Genomic DNA, 25,368 nt, shown 5'->3' on the forward strand with positions numbered 1-25,368 from the left:
ATTGCAATCTTCTATTACAGGAAGATTGCTATTTTTGCTTGTGCCTCTAGTTTGTCTTTATTTATTTTATGTTTTTATTGTTATGTTATAACTGTTATGAATAATTTGTGAATAAGAGCCAGCCTTTAACAGTGCTAGAACTAGGTCTCCATGTAGATTTTTATGTTCATGTATAAAAATACATTGTGTTTAGCTTTTGCATTAAAAGTTATAGTATACTGAGGAAGAATTCTTGAAATAATATTTTTGTGTGTATTTTTTTATAATATTTATGTTCTTTAATTGTTTAATTTAAAATTTTCTTGAATTTAAAGAAAGCACAAGTGAAGGAACATCTGACATTGAAGATAGAAAATTTGCTTCAAGTACTAAATCTGTTTGGCAGTGTAGGATGAATGTACCTTGTTAGGGGAATCACAGTCAATAGTTTTGTGATTTGTTGGTTTTGTTTTTTATTTAGTAAAAATAGACTAGGAATAAGGAGTTTAAACTTGACTTGTGCCAAGAGATCAGGTACAAGTGGAAAGTCAGTGAACACCTGCATTGGTTTTGTACCAAAACCCAATCAGACTCATGTTTGTCATTCACACTCTGTATGAGTTTTATGTGATTCTAAGAACTTCTTAGTTCTCATTTCCTGATTTGCTCAATAGTACAACACACTGTCTTGATCAGTTTTCAGTGAACACAGTGCTGGAAACCTTTCACACAAGCATTTTCCTGCCCTACCTTGACCTAGAAAAGGAAGAATCCTAGAAATTCTTAGGAACATTGGAAAAATCTTCCAGCCTGAGAGAAAACACTGTATTTATAGAGGATTTACTGAAAAACCTAAAAAACCCTCATACTATGATGAGCTGCAAAAATCAGTTGAAAAAATGCTTGGAGAAAATAAGGGAAAAAATAGGCAGGGCAATGCCTGTGTGTGACTTGCTCAGCTTCTCCCTTCCAAAAAATAAAGAAACAATCAAAAATTCTATGCAAAAAGTTCTTGAACTTTTAAGGAATAATTTTGGCCCAAATTAAAATATTTGGGTGTTTTTATAAATATTAGATAGCAAGGTGAAGAGAATCTTTACTAGAGACATATTTTAATTAATTAATTAATTGTCACGTTTCTTCTTTCAGCTTTTTTATTGAATCAGAAATTGAATGTATCTTGTTCAGTTCTGTTCTGTGGAGGCTAAAATGTGGAGGCAATCTAGCACCTATCAGAAACCTCTGTATAAGATAATTTATGAGATTTACCACCATATATTTTTATGGTTAGTAATTCAGTGACGAAAAGGATATATTCCTTCAAAACAGTGGAAAGTATTTTTCTTATGGCACCGTGCAGCATTTCAGATGAAGCACAAATAATTGTGATGGGTAAATGGATGCAGCAAGATTGGGAAAAGTGGCTGAGTTTATGTAATCCTTTGTGTTGTCTCAGACAGTGTAGGTGTGGCTGCCTATCTCATGTTTTTCGGGAGTTGTTGTTAAGTTTTAATGCTCTTAGGAAGATGGACCAAGGAATAGCAGAACTCCTGTGCAGGAGGCAGTTTCACCTGTGAAGAGTAAACCATTGTAACAAGAAAGTTGGACTCCAAGGCCTCTTCCATACACAGATCTGCCACAGGTAGACTTGTGGATTAAAATTAAGGATTTCTGCATGTGGAAGTAGCGTCATTTTATGTAAGAACTTTGACTTCTGTCTTCCTCATTCTTCCCACTCTACTGGGAAATCCCAATGTTCACACTTACATTGAATCCCTCTTGGAATGTTCAACATAACTGCAAAGGAACTTCTGGCTAGTGAAAACAAGTTTTGGTTGCCATATAAGAGAATGAAATTCATTGAGGTCAAAAGGCAAATTCAGCTTCCTGCAGCAAAGATTTTTTGATCTGATGGCTGTTGAGGATATAAGCACAGCTTTCCCTTGAAGTGAATGTTGAAGCTAGAGATATCTTCTAGCCAAAAATATCCACAGAACCTTCACCAATATGCTTTCATTTTGTGACTTTGTTTTGTGGTTTGTTTGTATTTAAAATCTTCCATGAATGTAACATTTCTGTTTTACAGCAAAAAAGGTAAAGGAATGGGGAAAATTAAATGAAGAAAGGTGGTTTGATAGGAAAATGATTACTGAGTAACATAGAAAAAGGGTTTGGGAAGAGATTAAAAAAGACAGATTTCCACCAGAAAGAAGAGCTACTAGCAAAGAAATAATGTCAGAGTTGGAAGGAGTAAAATTATTAATTTACATTGTTTTGGAAGTTGTTTCCATAGATTTTATCATAAGCTCTCCTAATGCACTCTGATTCTGCTGTTTTCAATGGAGTCTCTGGCTCTAATTAAAGCAAGGACATTTGATTTTGGAACGTGATTGTTACCTTGGAGCTGTTCTTCTGGACTCTGTTAATGGTTTGTCAAAACCTTCTTTATGCTGCATTTTGCAAGAAATCTTGTGGGAAGCTGTTCCTTGTTATGGGATTTTGGCATCTGTTCTTCATACTCAGGAGCAAAATGTGCTGAGACCATGAAAGGAAGCTGGCAGTCAGGGTAGGTAGATGGGAGGGAGACACGTTTTTCTCATATAGAAAATATCCCTCTTTTCCTCTGTGTGCAACATGCAGACATTGCTGGCAGGAAAATGGATGTTTCAGCAAAGCACCCAAGGGCTCTCTGTCTCTGGGGGCACAAAATTACCTTCTTATGTTCTACAGGTGGTTCCTCCATCAGTGTCAGGCAATGCAGTTTAGTGAGCAAACCTGGTAACTTTGAGCTGTCTGTGCACTACTACTACACTGACTCAAAAATACTCATATTTCACAAAATGCTAGAGTAAAGCTAATTGTTATTTTTAAAGGGTAATTTGCAGTGCTTTTTGTTTTGTTATAGAGGATCATGCCTTGGAAAAGACTTCTCTTTCTCCTTTTGTTTTTTGCTCTTAAGAAGAGAGGAAGAGGCAGGGAGATGAAGTGGTGGCTTCAGACCAAAAATGCTATTAGCTTGTCCTTCCTTCTCAAGACAAGTGACTGCATAAGTAATATTTATTTTCCAAAGTAGGAATCAGACAGTGATTTTTTTTTTGTTTGTGTGTGTCTGCATGAATCCACCCACTATAGACTGTGGCTTTCTTGGCTGAGCCCAAAGCTGGGTTTAACTGTTATTACATTTTTTTAATTACTGATTTCACTTTTATTTGTTGAAGTCACAGGTTTTTGTATTTATCAAAGAAAGGCTGCATGATCATAGCAGACATAAGAGATTAAACCCCTAGTCTCAATTCAGTGAAACAATGCACATATTGTCACTAAAACTGTTTCTTTTCTCTTCTTTGATTTGCAGTATCTAATTAATTATAATGTGCAGACAATAAAAATCTCCAGCTTTTATTATTAAGTTTTGTAAGTTAGGGCCTTACTCTACCATTTTGTCTCACTTTGAACAATACCTTTACACAAGTAATTGTACTCTTGCAGTGATTGGGATTACTTACATGGCAAGACAGGACTCAGGCAAGGAGGATGTTTGATTCCAGATTTGAATAATGAGATGAGATGCTTTGAAAATGTTTAAGTATGTGGGTAGCGTTGCAGTTTTTACAGATGTGTCATGCAGAAGTTGAAGCACTCCTTATTAAAAGCAATAGATAAGTGCCTTCACCTTGGAAGAGCAATGCAATACCCATTCCTGAATGCTTCCAGCATTGGTCTCACTCTGTTCTGAAGTGAGAATCCAGCTGATGACCCCTGAAATCAAATAATCTGGCTGTCTCTTCCCATTCATAGCAAGTAGAATACATTATGGAAAATCTATTAGGGCAGCTGTATCTATCTGTTAGGTTTTTGGGAAGTGGAGCATTCTCCATCTCCCATCCTTTCTCATGTGTGCCCATAGGCAGACCTGTCATTTCTCTAACTCCACCTGCCTCCTGCTTCCCTTATCCATTCAAGTGCTCCTGGCTGCTGGAAAACTTTCATTGCTAATAGTGGCTATTAAGAAGTATGATGGACTGATATTTAAAGGTGTGTGGGCAATATTCCCTTTTAAATCTAAGGCAGGTTTGCTCAGAATTTAGCCATCTTCTGCTGAGCTTGCTAGTTGTGAAAGGCTTTGATTTAGGCTCTGGCAGAGGTGGCTGAGTGTTTTCAGTTTGTTTTGGCTTCTTTGAGTGCCTTTGGCAGAATTTTTGGTTTCTTGGACTTTTCACAGCACCATCTTTCTAAAAAAACCATGATAGCTCTTGAATTATGTGCTGAGATTATCATCCTTTCTAGCTCTGAATTTAATTTTCAGAGTGATAAAAATTATAAAAAATACAGACCTTTATTGTTAAAATTTGACAGTAATGTAGAAATCTCTCCCAGAACTGTGGCATTTTTAGTTCAATCTATGGAGTTAGTATTGCTGATTTTTCCAGGTATCCTTATGGGAAAAGAAATCCAACTTGAGATCTGGTGATAGAATGACTTAAACATGTACTGGAAAGAGCTATAACTTGTATGCCTTGCGGTATTCTCTCAAGGTTCAGACTGCCCTATAGCTATCTGTGCTATTATGTACCCTACTCCTCTTAGGATTCCCATTTTTTCTGAAGGTACAAAATCAGGTTAATTCAGTCTTTCTGTTTATGCATAATCACAAAGTTTTGGAAAAGGAATGCCACAAAGTGTGATTGGTCCTCAGAAGAGCACTGCATTTATGAAAAACAGTTTAAACATGACAATTTTATATGCAACTAATATGCACTGGAAGAACTGGCATCAAGTTCATGACTGCACTTCAAGTGGCTTCTTCTATAGTCTCCTAAAGAATATGTAAGTCAAATGGATTTAAAATTGCATTAGTGCTTACAGTTCCTAGCAGTCCCTTTTTTAAAAGAAATGGGCCTATTTCATGTTTTTTATTGGAAGCCATAAGCAGAATATAGCAACTATGCTGCTAACACTTCCAAAGCTGTTAATATATTTAGAAAAAAAAGTAAACAAAAGAATGACCATATACAATTTATTTTTTACAAGGTTGTGTGGTGCGCTAAGAAATAATAATATGCAAAATAAAAAAATCTTTTAAGATTCAGCTTGGGTCTAGAAGAGGTGCTGGCACATATTAATCTTTCTGCCCAAGAGGTTGTGAGTAAGAGAAATTAAGCTCTACTTGTTTGATTTCTTCCTCAGTGTTATAAAGGGTTTGTACATAGGAATGTAAATTGTGCATTTATCACATCACTCCCTTTTGAATACTCAAGGCATTTCAACAAACTGAATCTACATTCTAAAACTTTTCTTAATTGCTATGACCGGGCCTCTTACTTCCCAAACTTTCAGGTCAGGAGCCATGAGCCTTTTGCCTTTTAGAGGCTCTGGAGCCTCCAGCTGTGTGCTGCTCTAGAGCCAAGGTGCCTTCCCTTCCCTTGGGTAACCCTTTTCTGGGCATACAGGACAGTCTTAGTTTGAACTACTACATGTGACTGAACCAAAAACTAACAGGCATTCAGTCTTTGTTCCAAACAAAAACTCACTTTTATTTCAAACAGTGTAAGAGAGAAATCAGTGTATTTCCACACCTTTTTCCATCACACCTCTCAGTGACTCAGTGAAAAAGCCAGAACTGATTGATTATGGCACCAAGAAGTCTTCCTTTCTCTTTATCAGCGTCTTCTAGAATGTGATTTCTCTAGTAATTTTTCTTTTTCTCTCTTTAAAGGAAAACATCATCTCACTTTATAAATTCTAGTTATTTTTTGTTAGATGATCTTCTGACTGGTCAGATGATTAAAACATACCTGATTCTCTAAAGTATGGCTAGCTACCATTCAAGTGCAACAAAAATTGTGAAGACACTTCTACTCCTCCTGTGCTAAAGGATGTTCAATAAATTATTCACAGAAACTTTTGTCCAAGCAGTATTCATGATGATTTACTTTTCCCTCTCTGCCAACCCTGTCCCATTTATCCCACAGACAAAAATTTTCTCTTGTTTTGATACAGTGTTCACAAAGACAACACAGAAGACAAATGTGTTTCATCCTAAAAGGAGATCTCAGGGGCAGGTACACAGAACTGATGTGGTCAGAGGAGTCAAGCTGTCCTTAAGGAAGCCTGTAGGAATATGCAGGAATACTTCAATGGCCTGTGTGGACAAACAAGAAGCTCCTGGACAAACTGAAACACAAAAAGGAAGTCTGCAGAGGGTCTGCAAAGACAAGGGAGCCTGGGAGAAATACAGAGAAATTTTCTGAGCCACCAGGGGTCAGGTTAGGAAAGCTAAAGCCTTGATAGAGTTAAATCTGGTCAGGGACATCAAGGGCAACAATAAAAGCTTGTAAACTCTCACAGACTCCTGCAGTTATGGGTCCAAAGGTTTAAGCTGTGACAAGCCCCATTAGTGTTTGGATTTATTTCTTTACCACTGCATTAGCAGCTCTTCTTACCACTTGTGTCTTACCACAGTGGGGCTGCACTGGTGTAAACTGGTATGCCCAGACTGTGAGGACACAGCCAGACACAGGAGTGGTGGGAGATTCTCTCCTGAAAGTGCAGACTGTGGAGCAGAGGCCACATCTAATGAACAAAGAACAACCTCTCCTCCTCTTAGATCAGGAGCTAGGAAAGAGGCAGTCTTGTAGCTTCAGCTTTTTTGTTATGCTGTAATCAGATTTTTCCAACCTTATCTCTTATGACACTGCAGGTACTATTCAAATAATATACATAAAATATATCAACCAAACTGTGTTTTGAAATAATAAATTACATGGCTCAAATGAAAGGAATTAGTACAGAATAGGGCTGGCTGCCAATGAGTGTCCTCTGGCTTCTTCATCTCATTTTGAGATGTAAATTGAGAGTTTTTGTGGCAGTCCAGCCTTCCAACACGTACATCTCAACAGTTCACTTTCCTGATTAACCTTCATTTGCTCAAGAGGAAAGCTCCAGCACTGGCCACCACTCAAACTAAATATTTCATATTCTGTTAGTAGAAGATATAACTATTAAATCTCTTCCATAGTGGTCATCAATCTGTGTCCTGGGTTACTCTTGAATTAGAACAATTACCTTTTTTATGTACTACTCCTATCAAGACAAGAACTCAAACAAAGAATAAGGCCCAATAAAGCTGGAAAGCTCCCAACACAATAAATCTGTCCTCGAGATTATTTTTTGTTTTATTATCAAGGGTTTCAAGGCATGACTGCTGTCACAGTGCCAGCTAGAAAAGTGAAAACTATCTTGGTCTGTCCTAGACAGTTACATTTTTGTGATAATGTGCGTGGTTTTGGTTGGGTAAACATCCATATATACTGGGCTTTAGTATTTTTATAATTTTTATATATAATAATAATTTTAAGTATTTTAGTATTTTTATAATTTTTTAATATATCAGTTTCATCATGTCTGTGCTCTTCAAGCTAAAGGGTATCTTTCCAGTAGACCCCGAGCTGAGGGTGCTCGAGATTTCCATACTGGCCATGCACCATGATAGGGCTGCTGTTCTTCTGCTTCTAGATTTGTATTTATGCACTTGTTTTTGGCAGCTTTTGAGCTTTGACAGCATTTGCTCCACCACTTTTCATTTGGATCTGCCTGCCACTTTGTTTTTATTTCAATACTGGCTTCTACTTCACTCAGCAACTATGCATGTGCCCTTCCCAAATTAATGTGTTGGAAAAAGCTTTCCATCAATGATTTATTTTCCAATTGCAACAATCCTGAAATCTGGAGGGGTGAAATTGCATTTTCGCATAGTCTAGAAAGTTGCTAAAGAGACTGAAAAACTTTGCTCAGCATTCTCTTTTAAGCATATTTCCCTGTCATTGCTTCAGTCTTCCCCTGCTCGCTGTGATATATTGCTTAACTCCATGTTGCTTATTGAGCATTCTGCCACTTGTAATTTCTAGTTCTAAACACTATAAATACAAACTTAATGCTCTTGGAAATAGCTGCTTTTGCTTATGCCTACACATAATGCTTTGAGTAACAAGTTATTTGTATTCTTAACTTCATAAGTAACATTTTTACCTCATCTAAAGAACCCATGCTTGAATACCAGTACTTCAGCATTCAGTAAAAATTGCAACAGCTACCAGTTGTGTCAGTGCTAATGCACGTGTATTGCTTTTAGTTTCCCTTCCTATATATCATCTATTTAGTATTCCCAACAAAGCTGATGAAAGCCAGCGTTTTATTTCTTGTTTCTGTGCCCACAGGTGAGCTTGCAGTGTGTCTGACAATTTGCTTTGTGCTAAGGCAGTCAGAAGCAGGAAATTAAAGCAAGCAATTCTGTTTGGTTTTTGAATAAAAAGTCAAATTGTGTTTATGTACAAAGAAAGCAAGATCACTTCTAAATAAACAGAATATTTCCTTTCAGATATTTCCAAACAGAAATGATCCTGCAAGTGAATCATAGAGGGTATCAGCTTACTCAGGGCTTCTAAAGACAGTAGTGCCCCTCAGTCCTGCTGGACTGGCTGGCCCTGGTTTCAAATATCTGTGAACCGCAGTTAAACTGAACAGCTTTGCCACCACTGTTGTGTTTAAACTCCTGAAAATGCACAACAAATTTCTGCTATCTGCTGGCAGGGAGGTGATTTTCAACTTTTCTACTTCATGTCCATATTAATAAAAGAAATAGGATTGGGTTGTTATTTTTAGTTCAGGCATGCAATTGTCTGTGCTGTTTAATTGTTTGTGTGCTCCCTGACACAGTTTTGGCCTGTGGCTCAATCTGTCCTAAGCAATAGCACAAGCCAAGTAATATGATATGGCACTATGGATATGCATCCTATTTTTAGTGACCAGAATTAACAGTACAGTTGTGAGTCTTGCCATTCTGTTCTCTGGAGCTCAGGCTTTCCCATTAGGACAATGCAATGTTTCCTTTGGTCTTTCAGTACCCCTCTCACAGAGCTAACAGGCTGGGCTGGCTTGAGCTGTCTTCTAGGCTTCTTGATCCATAGCACAGAGCCTGAAAGTCAAGGACAGGGTTTGCATAGGAGCCTTCCAGGAAATTGCTAAAAATCACCTTGTATTTCCTCAGAAGTCTGCTTAAACTCATGGCATTTTGGTGTGTTTGTTTGTTTGTTTGTTTTTATTTAAGCTGCTTTGCTTACTTTTTTTTTATTTTAAGGAATTTCTGTTTCCTTTTGGAATTCCAAACAGCAACCTTACTCATCTCATGACAGTCCTGCTGAGGGTGAGATGTTGAAGTATTCTCTTCAGGTTATTGATTTTTTAAATAGAGAGTTCCAGCAAGCAAAGCAACTTCACAGAAATAGAATTTTCATATTGTACATCTGAGACCACCAGCTATCTTACCTAAACATGGGAAAGTCTATTTGCTGCTAGAAAATAATTTCTGCTGTTTTCTAGACAACATCATCTGAGTGAGAAAAGGCAATAGAACAAATTAGGCCTTGCTCTACATTGTGGAGAAAAACCCATCTCCTGCACTGAATCCCAGTTTACTTAGGCTCTCCCAATAGCATTGCCATAGCACTGTGTTTGGTATTGTAACTAAACTAAATGTTTTTTTTCTGAAAAAGACTGAAGACCTGAATAAATCTGTTTTCCAGAAAAAAATTACGAATTTTACAGCCAAGTATCTCACCAAAACAGGGGGACATCCACCCCTCTTCTATGATCAAGTTGCCAAGAGGAAAGGATAAGAAATATCAGAATATACTAAAAATAATTTTAAAAAAGAAAAGCAAAAAAAACCCTCTCAAATCCACAAAGCATTTCGAACATCAAGGTTTAAAGTTAGTCACAGCTTAAATAAATGTTAGACTCAGAGATTCTGACCACCCACTGCCCCTAAAAGATATTAATCAGTGTTTGACTCAGAAATGAAGAAGTTTCCAATTGATTTTAAAGTTTAAGCATTTCTGTTTTAAATGTGGTTGAGAAACTTTAATCAAGTTCCCAGGTTTTTATGTTTCCATATTATGATCAGAATGTATACCTAGATGTTGATTATATGCAGTAACCTGTTTTAAAAGTCACCTGTCAAACACCTTACATAAGAATGTTATACCATTAATATTTTAAGTTCCAGAAACTTCATGAATAAAGGCCGAACCTCGTGAACATGCATGACTTTGTCAGCAGTAAACAAAGCCATTTGCTTTGGAACTATACTATAGATATGTAAGTAATGCTAAACTTAATGTGTAAAGAAAATGTTCTTCTCTTTTTCTCAACATGGATGCCTGCCTGCCAAGGTTTAACTGTGGAGAATTTTATTCTCACAGCTGTCTGTGTAAGAAAATGATAAATTTGTATATAATGTATAGCTGTATAAAATTAGGACGTCTTATGTGCCATTTAAACTTGTGTATTAAGAGCAGAACTAAGCCCAGGGAACCTCATGTTTATGTTAAGTAACAGAATTGAAAGGAAATTGGGGTTTTTGGAGCCCAAACCAAGCCCAAACAGGAAACAAGATGGCAAATTTCTTGTAAATGGATCTGCATTGACTTGAATTAGGTTAAAATGGGACCTATTGAAGTCTTTGCTTCTCATTACAGAAGTTTTCTTCCAACTCCTGTGACTGTATTGGCCATGCTTTAGCCAACTTTTGATTGAAACTTTGCACTGAAACAGACACTAAGTGCTTAAACTCAGGTTCTCCTCTTGAAAGGACATGCCCAGCAGATGAGCTTGGAACTTTGTTTCCATATTGCACCTTGGTTCATGCAGCATTGGTTAGTTTGTCCTGGATGCACAGTCCAAGCACAAACTGTGATGATTTGCCCATGGCAGCAGGGTCTCTAAGTTCAGATAAGACTTAACTGATAAGTCCATATTAGTTTTACCCCTAAGCTTTCATTATACTTCTGGTTTTATCAGAAGTAACTTTTTGTCAGCAGTTAATTGCCTCTGATTTGGACGGCTTTCAGTTGCAATTTTTTGACATTATGCTGTCATATTCTCCATCACTCCTTACGATTAACATAAAGAATAATCTACAGATGCTGTCTGGGGATATATTTGTACAGTGTTTTCTAGGAGCAATATCTCAGTCAACAACAAATGACCATGATGGGAAAGAGAGCTATTTAAATTAGATTCTCAAAGATCCAATGGAAGAAAACAATCAAAACCCTCACAAATTTCTAAGGTTGACACATGATTTCTGCCACGTTTTCTTTCCTGATGCAGTTGCACTCCACATACCTTCGTGCAAGTCTCTTTTCAAATCAGATACAATCTCTTGAGGTATAGAACGGTTTCTCCAAACCCATTGCTTCACTTTTTTACTAGCAAGGGAGCATTCTGCTCTTCATTTTAACTTAGTGATTCTTTTATTTTCAAAGAATGTTTTCCTTTGTTATTTTGAAGTTCTATAAAAGTTTTTCTCTAAAACAAATTAGATCTACTATAACTTTAAAGTCATCCACTTTCTGCACTTGACTTTGAAATTCAGAGTAAAACCAGTATTTTGAGGTCTGTTTATATGTGGCATGACATAGCAACACTGGCTCTGAGAAAATTTTAAAGGTAAACTGTATAACCAATCAGAGATGGCTCTGAGCCCTCTTAAACATTGAATTCCATTCATGGCAACCTTGTGCACCTTTGGAGCTTGTCAATCTCCAGACAAAGAAACAGATTCCACAAACTACTGTCAATTGCTTTTCCAAATCTGTTTCTACTTGAACTTGCTCACGTTATTGAATGTAAACTTGCTCTCCTTGTCAATTCAATTTCTTTAGTAGTCTTCTTTTGACTCATCTTTCTCTGGTTACATTTTAAATACCTTGTGTGGGCAACACTTCCTCAGAGTCTTTTCCAGACTGTGGGACTTGCATTTCAGATTTAGCAACTGTATGTCTAGTTTATCCCCCTCCTTCTATTTCTTTTTTTTTAAATTTTCTTTCTTTCCTCTTCTCTTTTAGGAGCCAGAGAAATAGCTAATGTGTGGCAGAAGATCCTGCCTTGGCTATTTTACTTTTAAAATAGTTTGTCTCTTTGACTTTTACAGACTTGTCTGTACATCTTTAGGTCTGTGGCTTTCTAAGAATTCATCCCATTTTGGAAGAAGAGGGAGTAACAGTAAAATTACCTAAAAATTCATTGGATTATTTTTTATTGCAAATAAATAAAAATATGCATACCTGTTTACTTCGTTTGAATTAATATTGTTAAAAACCCTAAATTGTATTATGGTACAAATGCACGAATTGAACTCAAAGGGCATTGCTCAGGTTGCAGGTTGATACTTTTTTCATCCAATAAGTCTGAAAATTAATCATACTCCAGAAACTAGAAAAAAACCTGTTCTGTGAATTAAAAGACTATATGAGGGACTGTCCACAAGATCATTGCAGCTGATGACAATGTTATCCTAGATGTATAATATAGTATGGTAGAAAGAGACCTCCTGAGGTCAGTCCAACTATCTGCTCAAAGCAGGGTGAAATTGTATGTTTTCCTTAAATTACAACAAAAATTCAAGACAATAACAGAATCTTTCTACGAAAATAATTTCTAATAGATTCCAAAATATTACTGACAATGTTCTGTCACAGTTCAAGGTTAGAATGAAAAGTTTCAAATATGACTAATTTCTTTTGTAATGAAGGGATTCAAAGCTATTTCATACGTTTGTGGGGCTTCTGAACACAATTCATTATCAGAGTGGAAGCTGCCATTCATCTCCTGGTAATCAGTGCCACTAAATAAGGTCCATCCTTTCAGATGTAACATTATTTTTATGTGCTTTATATGCTGTCAGGGGGAGAAGGATGTTGTAGAAACAGGGAAGGTGGAACAACCAATGTTGGAGTTGAGCACTGTTTTTATCTACACTGAGTAGTAATGCTTTTCTCTTCTCTAAACTCAGACTGACTCAAGAAGAATTAAGGCTAAGGCAAGGCTTTTACACAGATATCTGGGCATGCCTGTGTAGTGACATGTCCTTACAGATTGCTTCAAAGATTAAGGACAAAAACATTTGGAGAACCCCTGGAACAGCTTGCCCAGAGCTGTTCAGTTATCAGTGTCCCATCCCAGGAAAAATTCAAGGTCAGGTTGGGTGAGGCACTGAGCAACCTGGTTTACTTGAAGATGCCCTCATTGCAGGTTGGACTAAATGATCTTTAAAGATCCCCTCCAACTCAAACCATTCTACAATTCTTTGGTTTGATTTCAACCCAACCTAGAACTTAGGTTTTCTTTTTTTTAAGTGCTCTAGTCGTCCCAGGAGAAAATACATTTTATAAGTGCTTTGGACAAACTAGGTCTCAGAAACACTCCCCCATGTGACATTCTTGTAGGGTTAGAGCTGGTTTCATGAGACCTGGAAGAGGAGAATCATATCTGTACCCAGAAGTTCTAATAAAAAATGATTGGCCTATTTTTGACTGTACATGGAGTAACTTATGCCATTATGCACTTATTAATAGGTATAGGGTGTCCCATCTTCTCCTTTGCTATAGTTATCAAAATTATACAAGTGTGTCTGGATAAATCCTTTTCCACTTGTAATAATCTGAGCTTGTTCTCCCACATCCTTAATTTCAGTGTAATCAACAAAAAGTTTATTTATCTTACTTTCAGTATTCACCCACTGGTTCCATTCAAAAGGGAGATCAGCTTGAAATACCTCTTGAAGCTTTAACTCCTCAGTTTTCACTGAGTTCTTTTTACATTTAGTTTTTAATTTTATTTATGTATTTTTTAAAATTTATTTTACAAAGGCTGTGCAAGATGTCAAGGACAAATGGAAAAGCAATGAGATTTTAAAGATACTGCTTAGATGGAATTTAGAGCAACATAAGTATTTATGTACACCTGGTGCAGTTCAAGGCTAGCAGTTCTTATTCTGGATTTGATTTCTGAACTTTTGCCTTAACTGTCTTTTCAGGAAAAAGATCTTTGATTTGTCAGGTAAAGCCAGTAGGCAGAAGATAAAAAAAAAAACCCTACATTCATCAAATTCATCCAGGGTTACCAGTAGTTGTGTGATCCTGAAATATCTTTTCCTTTCAGTAAATGGCTTATTTTTAATTAAATTGGCAATACTTCAATTATCTTAAGTAACTAAATACATTATGTATTCATTTAGAGACCCTATATTGAGTCTTAGTGCAAGTTGCACTTATTTTGGCAAATTTTAGGCAGAAATTTTCTCAGGGGAGTCCTGCTTTCTGTCATTCAAGAAGCTTTTATAATCATTTAGTCCAAAATGGTGATGTAGGCCGAAGTTTGAATCCCTGGCATATTGCTATAATGCTGCATTAGCTTAATCCTTCATTTTCTTGTCAATTAAGGACTTATCTTTATTCACAGATTCACTTATCTGTTATTCTTAGAGTATTTTAATGCTAGTAGTTAAAATCCCTTTGTTTATGGCAATAAGGCACCATTCAGTTTGTGAACTTTATAAAACCAACCTCCGCCAATTTTGCTGTTTGAGAATTGCTGTAAAGAAGTGTTCCCACAGTAATTACTTATTCCAGAGATGTTCACTAAAGAATGAAGTAAGGCGAAAGTGTATAAAACAATTGTGCACCAAGGCAAGTTTTACCCAGCACCTTCCCAGCAACTACAGGGCATTAAAACAAAAGAAACACCCCCCCCCCCCCCTCAAAAAAGAAAAAAAATCCTTGCAAAACAGTACACAGAAATCTGTTGTCTTTAATGCAGTTGCATATAGTGACTTTACAAATATTGGCAATTACTTAAGGTATTCACATTTAAATTAGATCTGGCCAAAAGGTTGGCAAAAACTGAGGGAGGAGGAGCTGGGGGGGTTGGCAGCAGCTTTTCAACGTGGGGCTCAGCTGCCCATCATTACGCACTTTCAATAGTTTGGGTCATGGCTAGTGTCACTTATTTTAATACCTACTTAGTGACATTGAAGTAGGAATGGCCAGGCTGAGATAAAGAAATATGCAATACACAAAAATTGTCACAAAATGTTTCCAGTTGAATATTTCTTATGGCACGTGAGCTGTTCTTTTTTTTAAAACTTGGTTGCATTTGAAAATATATTTTAATATTAAGTGAGAGGTAGGAAGGAAGAGAGAGTACTATTAATATTCAACAGCAATTGTGGAAAAGTGCCATGAGTTTGTACTTGGAGCATTTAATTTCAGCAGTACTGGCAGAATGCATTTAGACCAGCAAACTGTTGTTGAAAGCTTTGTGAAAACTTTAATGAGGCCAGGAGTTTACCCATGGCAACTGCCCCAGTCACTTCAAGCATCACTTCTGAGAAACAACCAGCAAATCTGGAAGCTTTTATTTTTGTGCTACTTGAGCAGATCCGATCAACAAAAAGCATAAAAAAGTATTTTACTTCAAAATCAAGTGAATTCTGCCTTGGAGACTCAGTGTAAATGCATCATCTTTAGTGTAACATAGAAAAGAAAGAAAAGAAAACAAGTCTGTTAAGTTCTATTCACATCTGATTTTTAGTATTAATAAAGAGCTAGATGTGTTCTGCTTCTCAGACTTCAGGGGCCATATTTCTTCACCAGTAACATGGAGCTTGTCTTACAAACTCTGAGGTGATTCTATCCTCTTGCTCTTATCTAAGTGAAGAAGAAAATTTAAAAAAGGAAAACTGTGCCCATTCTAGTGACTTTGCTCATCTGAAGAAGTTGATGAAGATTTCTCCTGATAAGTTGCAACACTATTAGGGTGCTCTTTTCATTCATTATTGCTGCTTCAGGGATAGAGCTAGAATAATTGACTAAACAAAACAAAACTGCTTTGCAATTAGTGAAATCCTGAAGCTTTGCAAGAAAGTATTCAAAGATCCCTTTTCAACAGTAATTTTCCTCAGGGAAAAGCTTTGCATACTAGTTTTAAAGACCAAGCTTAAAGATGTCTTCCACTTTTCAAACTATTTCATAACTGGGCAGTAACTGGACTTTAACCTAGAAAATTGGGTTCTCTCATTATTGGCTTTTGCCAAAGATGAACCATTATTCTGTCATTCGCTTTTTTGCCTACAGCTTAATGGCAGAGGATGACCTGGTGCTACATTTTCTGCAGGATGGGAATTGTCAGCAGAAAGATCATGTTTTAAAACTGATTCCTTCTGTCCGACTTTGAAGTATGCTGCTTGAGACTAAATTAGTGCCTTTTTTGAGTGTCTGCTTTTGAGAGCTGTAATATACCTGTCATACCAGACAGACAGACAGACAGACATTCTGTCTTTGTTGTGAACCACAGTGATCTCTAACCAACAGAGATTACTGAGAAAATGTATGGCTGCTGGTTCCAAGTGACCTGTACACTAAACCCTGAGCCCTGCGCTCATCTTCTTGGTGAACTCTGACTCCAGCTCTGCATTCCTCCCATGTTATTTGAAGATGACATTTGCCTGCCAGAAGCAAGCATGAGCAATAGCTGTAAAATGTTGCCTAAGGATGGAAATACTACTTGAGAGAGTTTCACAATTAGGTTAACTTTTCTCTTGCAAGGAAAATATTTTGCATGGCATGTGCTTGAAAACAGGCACTGCCTGTTACCATTGCCCTTGCCTTTTAATAATGATTTTTAATGATTTCAGTAAAACTTGGGTTCTTATGAACTGTCCTTCTATTTTAATTATTGAATGTCTCAATATGTACATTGCTTCACAGGTTTTAATTCCTGGCTTGTTTTGGAAGACATTAGCATACACTTGTTTGACATTAGATAAACCAGTTCTGCATAAAAGCAGGTGATCTTGTGCATATGCAATTACCTCATTTTACAGAATTTTCTAAGCCATTCCTTCTGTGGAATATTATTTTAAATGCTATTCTGATAATGAAAGTGTAGATTGTAAACTATAATCTCCTCAGCCACATCATGCTTCAGATTCCATTAAATGATCAGTCTTATCTTTTAAATGATCAGCAAAACAAATACTTAACTCTAAACTTCTGGATAATTCAGTTGTCATAAGCAATCATTTATAAACTGATTCTTCTCCAGTCTGTGGAGCAGTGAACACAGCTGGGTCCTGCTATTGAGCTCTATGCAGTAATCCAAATGATAGGACAGGAGACAACCTGAGCAGAACTTGATGAGTTAATGCACTTGCTAAGTGCCTCTTTCCTCACTGTATTGAAGGTGGTTTTTATTCCTTTATTGAATGATGAGTGGTCAGCAGAAACAAGTTGCCAGTTAATGAAATTTGCTTTTGACAAGGTAAGGGGTGCACGTCCTAAGAATTTGTATTGATTGCCAGTTAGATCACTCAAGAATTTGCATCACCTAAATGAACAATAGTTGAACCCGGGTGTTGATGCTGGAGAGTGGGAAGAAGCTCCCTAATGGCTTTCTGCAGTGCAGTCTGTAAGGTGCACATTGTCTTAGAATTGTATTGTTCCCATGAATAATGTGGGCAAACCTGGAACTGGGGTTGTTCAGCCTGGAGAAAAGGAGACTCAGAGGTGACCTTATCACTCTCTACAACTTCCTGAAGGGTGGCTGTGCTGAGCTGGGGGTTGGCCTCTTTCTCCAGGCAACAACAGACAGAACAAGCGGACACAGTCTCAAGCTGTGCCAAGGGAGATACAGGCTAGAATTAAGGAGGAAGCTTTTCACAGAAAGAGTGGTCAAATACTGGAATCATCTGCCCAGGGAGGTGGTGGAGTCGCCATCCCTCGATGTGTTTAAAAAAAGACTGGATATGGCACTTGGTGCCATGGTCTAGTTGAAGTGTTAGAACATGGTTTGGACTCGATGATCTTAAAGGTCTCTTCCAACCTAGAAATTCTGTGATTCTGTGAACTGGAAGTAGATAATGTTTTTCTTTGTCTGCTATGCCTCTCAAAATCCAAAATCTGTTGAGTGGGTGAACCACTTTTGAGAGCCTAATAAAGAACATTGATTTGTTTCTAATAAATCCTAATTGATAAATAGCTTCCAAAAGATCCAATAGACTAAAATGAAGCACTGAAAAAGCACTAGTGATGTTAAAACTCATAATAAAAAACAATTTTGGAGAGATGGTCTCAGTGACTTTCGGTGGAAAAGTGTAAAACCTGAATTTGAGAGGGTGTTATCAATGCTTCAGAAAGCCATTTAAACATAAAAATTTCAAACTCATAAATGTGCTTTTCTAAGCCTTAAATATCCTTCTTTTGGCATCTCTGCATCTTATGAATTGCAGGCACTTTCAAGGATTGTATCCCTGATGAGACCCTATAATGGATGTTATCCCATATATTTTATATAAGCAAAATACAGACATACACTGGAGCCACAGATGTCCATGCCTAGATCATTTCACTACATGCAAATATGAGAAATGCAATAGATTCTCCTGTCTGGCTGCCTTTTGTCAGACCTCAGCATACCTTACAGATAGAATTACATTAGTCCAGATTCAGGTAAAGTCTCTGCCCAATGCTTTACAGTGCATAACTTTAAATAAACATCATGAAATGCAGCAAATTTATAATGAAAGCAGCAGGTTTGACACTTGCTCTGAGACAAAGCAATAGTATGAAGGGCTTTTTTAGTATTAATTTTACAATTTTAATTTTTTACAGTTTGTATTCCTTCCACTTTTATGACAAAAATGTGTTTACCAATGACATAATGCAGTTCCCTTTCTTCCCAGCAGTTTCTTGAAAAAGTTACTCTGGCTTCACTTTCTTTTCTCTTCCAATACTTATAAACTTTGGAGTATCTGGGTTTATTGTAAGCATTTTTAGAGGTATATGGCTCTCCTGTCATAATGGATGTGAGTTTTCCCAGATATTATTTACATAGCTTAGCCTGAACAACTCTAGAGCTTCATTCTTCCATGCTCAAACGTTTACTTCAAGGTGTACTCTTGATGTGGATTTTGTTACACCTACTTAAACATATTAGATATCTGCAGGCCAATATCCAGCCAATTAGTAAGATTATTCTTCTAAACAGAAAATGAAATGGTAACAAGATTGTGCAGACTTCCCAAAATAGCAAAATTCCATTGTGAAAAGTAAGGATATTTTGACACATTATATCCTGAAAATGTGCTATATTTTTGTAATTTTTGAAGAACATTTTCAATTCCCAAATATTTTAGTATATCTTTAAAAAAGGTATTTTACTGCTTTAAAAAAAAAAAAAAAAAAAGGAATAATTTGATCACATTATTTATTAGGGTCTAAGTTGAATTTGGTATGTTGCATGTAAAAAAAGAGCCCAGACCAATAAAACCAAACCAAAGACCTGTTAATCCTGTCCTATTTCTGATCTGGGTAAACATACAAAAAGTAGTATGTAACACATTCTAGTGTAAAAGGCTTGTTATTGAAGATCCCCTTTTCTGAAGACAGAAGAAGCTATAAATGTGGTTCCTCTAAATGGGTGATTTAAGGTAATATTAGTCTTGTGAAGGCAGGGTCATGAAATAGTGACTAAAGCTGAGGTAATTTGGGGATGGAGAGGTAATTATTAATAAAGGCCAACTCAGTGAAGACACAGAAAACTTTCTTTCTGTTTAACAAACTTCCCTATCCCAGTACTGAGACTGTGGCACACCCATACAGAGCTGAAAAATCTGTAAACCTCTTTACTGAGTCAATGGAATACTCACACATTTGGAAAGGATTTTTTCTGGTGTGAAGAACAGAAGCCATGAGATAGTAGCCATATAAACTTCAGTATAATGTCTGTTCACAAGGAGACTGAATTAGTTTGCTTTTAGTATTCATGGGACTGTTTTCTGAGTGATTCACTATACAGATATTATTTTGTTGTTGTTACAGAATATGGGGTGAAATTTCCTTTGTTAAAGCAGGTAGAATAGAATAGAATACTAGACTAGAATGTCTAGTATGAACCTTCCATTTTATACTGTAAAATTTGTACTTCCAATTTTCCCAACTTCACCACACAAGCCTCAAATCAAGTCTGTTTTGTAACAGAGTGGTTAAACACCCAATCTTTTATTAAAAGGATGGGTTTGTCTAGTCTTTGTCAGCTTTGAGAAAGTAGGATTGGATTAGAACTGATGAGGGGAAAAAAAGGAAGAAAAGACACTAAAGAACAATCCAGTCCAGAAAATAGTTTAAATTATCTGTATTTTTACATTTGGATGATAACATTTTGAAGGTACTGGATCCCTGCCTGTGAAAAGGTATCTTGCTTTCAGCAGACTATTATGTTCATAACAATTTATGTGAACAAAAAACCAATAATAACAATATTTCCATGATTATAGACTGTGTCTGGCTTAATACTGGTTTGCTAATATGTCCTTTCTATGTAATGGAATGATGAGCAGTGTTTCTGTGGGCAGGCTTTATAGTTTTGGTGTATTTTTTTCTTCAGCTTCTGGTTTTAGCAATGATCCTCCTGTTCTGTAACATTCTGGTAGCTGTTACAATACTCAGCCATTGAGGTTTAAATTCCACTGTAGTAAAAGCTGTAAAAAGTTTCAGCTAGAAGCCCTTTTTAAGTTTATAGGATTCCTTAATCCCTGTGTAGCTTGCAAGAACCCTAATGAAAGGTGCTTAGCTCTGCTCTGGTTAGCTGGCAAAGTTGCAGCAATATGGACTCAAATATTGGAGCAGTTTTAGCTTTTTGAAAGGGAATCCAATCCATTTATGGACACCTGTGAACGTTTCATGGAGGTATTTCTACTGGAGGAATGACAGCTCATGCTACCAGTAGCATTAATAGAGCTTTAGTAATTTGTTAAGATTCAATCTGTAAATGCATTTTTCAGCAAATCTGTGTCAGTAAGATAAAGCTGTGGTTATAAAAAACTGTTCAGTTCTTCATTTCATTGCTATGTGTGTGGGACTATTTATAAGTTGTGCTTTTTTTTCACTTCTCCTTTTCTAAAAGTCCTAGAAGTTCAGTATTGTAAGGTGAAATATAAAGGTTATAATAAAAATATTAAATCTACTAGGTGAAAATTACCAAGTGATTTAGAAGGGAATAAATACAAACACTTTTCTTGGGTTACTCTAGGATGCTGAAAGAGCATCACTGAATTATAGAGGAATAGGTAGGTTTGGAAGGATGCTGTGAAAGTTTGAGGATTACAGCAGTAGCAACAAAGTATGAACCATTTGTTATGGGTAAAATGATTCATAGACATACAAATGAGACATAAACTTACATGGAGAAGACAAGTAAAATAAAACAGAGATAAAGAATAGAAAACATGAAGAGTTGGTCAGATAAATAATGATGTTTTTTCATCCTTTCAGTACTTACTCATTTTTTATGGATCAGGCAGTTGACTGTCCTAAGCCAAATGATGTCTGTATATTTATGTTATTAGGCTGTGATTTACCTTCTTGCATATATTTTCAGCCTTTTTCTTGATGACATTTACTCTTAATGAAGTGTTCTGTGACAATGAGTTCTAGAATCTAGGTATGAGCTGTATGGAAATGCACTTCTCTTGTAAGTTTTAGAGCTGCTGCCTGATAACTGTATTTAAGGCTCCCTAATGGGAAAGAGGGAATAATCATTACCACATTCTCTCTCTATCCAGCTAGTAATTTTGGAGCTTTCTAATTTGTTTTATGTTCTTGCACCATAGGTCATCCTCTTTGCTTTTCTCTTGTTGCCTTCTGGTACATCTTTTACTGGCAAACTTACCAGAATTGTACCTGGACTTTATCATGTCTTTTGTTCCTTATTAAGTTTCTAATTTTCTTTTTGCCTCCCCCTGAGCATATGTTTGTATTCTTATAGGTATGTAGACAATGATTGTCTTAAGTTGTAATAGCCAATTAAGATTGCATCATTTTGTGCGTGTATAATTAATTAGGTAGAGAAGGTATGTATACATGTATACACACACACACAAACACATAGATACACACACACATTATATATATATACATATGCATAACAATGTATATGTGCTATGCTATGACCCGATTTGAAGTCGAAATTTGAAAGTAAATGTTTGCTCTCCTGCCACACTGGGTCTTTACCAGGAGTTCTCTAGGTTTCCACCTCACTGAAATATAAAAGAAGGTTTGTAACACTACATCAGTAGGGTGTTTGATCTGTGCCATGTGTTTAAAAATTAGGTTTCAGGGTTCCTTGATAGGAGTGTAGGTCAAGTGCTTGAAGGATAGCTGTCACTGCAGAAGTAATTTTGTTTGTTTTCCTGTGAAATTTTTGTTTTCTCCATCTAGAGCAACATGACAGACAACTGCCCTCAACCCCCTGCATTTGGTGTGTGTCTCACAGGTCTAGTGGATATCAGGAATACTTAAATTTCTTTATCTGCTTCTCTTTGGTGATGGGTACATCAGAGTCTGAGATTGCTGTGTGCCACTCCTGGTGGCCAGGTCATGGCTAACCCACAGGCACATGGTGGCTTAGTCACTGCTGCTGGCATGGAGCTCTCCTGTCTCTGACTGCATCCAGGCAGAAATGGGAGAAAACTGAGTCACCATTTCCTGTCATGAGAAGACAGACAGATACAGTTTGCTTTAAATCATGGCAAAGATTCCCTAAAATTATCCTCTGTAGAAACACATGGTAAATTAGAAAATTTGATTTCAAAATATCAGGACATGACTAATTTTAAGCTTTGCCAGGGAATCAAACATAGTCACTTTTATAAATATACTGGCAGCACTGGACCACATTGCTGTCATACATGTTAAAATATGCTACCTTTTTTCCTAATCCAGGCATGGTTGGAACGTGTTAGACTATTAAGAGTAGTCCAGGTGAATGTGTTCTGTTTTGATGTGTTTGGAGGGCAAATGCTGCCTGAGAGAAAGCAGCTGGCCAAAGGAAAAGAGAGAAGGGTGCTGTCGTGAAGCTGGAAGTCTCCCAAGAGCTATCCTCTCATCAAACCCAGCGTGTCTTGGTCATGTTCCTCATCCTGCAGCTCCTAAGGTGACCATTTCTGATACCAGGTGTAGGGGGATAGAATATAAGAAAATGAAGACAGTGTAGAAAGTAATCTCACCCCTAAGGAGTTGCAGCTGGGCCAATTACCAAAGATGAGGAACAGGCCTGACTTTAACAGGCCACAGGTGTGAGCAATGAGAAGCAGAGTGCTATAAAAGAGTGGGGTGGCTGGGTGAGAGGGGAGCTTCAGTCCGTGGCTGCTTTGTGGAGAAGAAGAAAGAGTCAGTGCTCTGAGGAGCTGCCCACAAGGAACACCAAGAAGGTATGGAACTTTTTTCATGGGAGGAAACAGTATGGAACCCCTGCATTAAGATGGCAACAACCAGGTGCAATCCTTGTGGGGTGTAATACCTTAGACACTTGTGCTTTGCCTTCTAGTTCCTGGACTTTGCTGTGTGATTTGTGCCCTAACAAACTAATTTATGTTTTCAGCTAGTGTGTACCCACCATAGGCTTTTTACTTGCCTCAATCCTAGCTCATAGTAATAGTATAGAGAGCCAAACTTCAGTCCATATCTGTTCCTCAGTTGCTAAAGTTCCCAAGCAGTTAAACTGAGGAAGTCTTACTTCCTCAGAAGGGTGATTCTTTATACATTCTTTAAACTTATTTGATTAATTTTTCTTGCTTATTTATTTGTTTATTTTTAACCACACTGAGGTTGTTTTATGATCTGGGGAAATGGCAAGTTCATGTGATTGCTCTTTTTTCTTTTGCCTTTGGCCTTCTTGGCTGATTAGAATGTAATGCAGCTGTTGATTAAGTGAAGTGGCTACGAGTTTAATGCAAATGTAACACACTTCAGAGTTGTGTACACAGTCCTTTCAAACTGGTTGGATTTGTGGGATGCTTTGGTTTGTTTCCATTTGGAGCTTTTTGTGGGTGTTTGGGGGGAGTATGTGGTGTTTGGTTTCTGTTTGTATGTTGGGGGGGCAGGAGAGTGGTTCTGCTCCTTTTGTTGTTGTGTTCTTGCATGCCCAAGCACAGCTGATGATGAGGGTGCTCCAGGGCAGGAAGGGAAAGGATTCTCCGTGCTACTCAGGACCTAGGAGGGAGCTGTTTCCCATTTAGTCTGACGCGGAGGCATAAATGAGATGGGTACTCAGAAGATGGGTATTTTGCCATTCTGGCTTCTGCCCGTTTTCCCCCGTCGCTGGTTTCTCTCCTCCTTCCAGAAGATTCCTGTTCCTGGGGTTCTCAGGGGCTTCCCGAGGCGCTGGCCGCTAGAGGATGCTCCTGGTCCGGCGTTGGAGAGCGCCGTGCCCGGGCCGGAGCTCCATCCTCCTCCTCCATCCTCCTCCTCACCCGCGCAGCTCGGGCTGTGCAAACCCCGCCTTTGTGCTGCTCAGAGCCGGGAGGCTTCCCCTGCCCAAAGGGGAAAGAAATTCCAGCCAATTCGCCGGCAAAACCGCAAAATAATTATGGCAGTCAGAGAGCCACAGTGCAGGATTTGAGTGTGTTTCTTATGGTGAAGTTCTTGGGCTTATTTAGGTGCCGCTCTTACAGTGTGCCCCACAGTATCAGAGTCCTGCTGTGGATGGTCCCACTCTGGATGTTCAGCTAGCTTTCATTTTTTGTCCAATCTTTTAAAGTGATCCAAATCTCAGCTCTTAAATGAGGTTTGAGGCTTATTTTTCAATAAATATCATGGAAAAGACATTCTTCATTTTAAAAAAAAGACTACTTAGAATATGTAGTTTTTCAAGAAAGGCACACACATGAAATTAATTTCATATTTTAAATAAAACACAGCAAATATCTCCCCCCTAAACCCCCTAACTGGTCAAGCAAAAAACTAATGAAATCAAAATTGCCTTTAAGTAAAAAGCAAAGCATGAAGTTAAAGCTATATAAAGTTAAATAATTATATATAGTTATTTAGTCCTCTACTGCCCTTCCAAAATTCTGTTGTAGCATAAACAAACTCTCTGGCACATAAAGCACAGGCTTTTGTATGAAAGTAGCATGAAAAAAAAAAATAACATAGAGTATTTTTAAGGTACCAAAGTGGAGTACTCAAAGTTAAAAAAATGGCAGATTTGAGGTTATTTAACATGGCTCATTTGTTCACATGCACTAGAGCAGTCTCTAACTCTGCCTCTTCTCTCCCCATGTTCTCTGTTCCTATGGGATTTCTGTCTTATCCAGACCACAAGCTATACCTGCCCAGGGAACTTGTGCAGTGGAAGAGACTGTTCATTTCTTGCAGGTGGATGGTGTGTAGTAGATAAATCAAAGACTACAGGAAAGGAATTATATAGGTGAAAAGCCAGATAAGCTTCTGAAAAATAGGCCTGTAGTCTTGTCCCTGCCATTGATGTTTAGCAAAGTCAATAATTTTTTCATATCTTGTGTGTTTTCCCTGGCTTCTGCGTGCTGACTGCGAGATCCTACACTGTGATAATCAGAGGCTTGAACACCCATGTCTGCTCCTGAAGTCACTAGAGAGTTGTTTTGAGTCTACAGAATAAATGAGTAGTGCTATCTTCTCTTAAAGCTCATGTGGCAGATGTCTCAGATTTGGTGTACCTGTGTCTCTGTCCCTG

This window comes from Melozone crissalis, unplaced genomic scaffold, assembly GCF_028551555.1.
Source record: "Melozone crissalis strain CALT ecotype California unplaced genomic scaffold, PUWL_Pcris_2 ptg000009l_1, whole genome shotgun sequence".
NCBI lineage: Eukaryota > Metazoa > Chordata > Aves > Passeriformes > Passerellidae > Melozone > Melozone crissalis.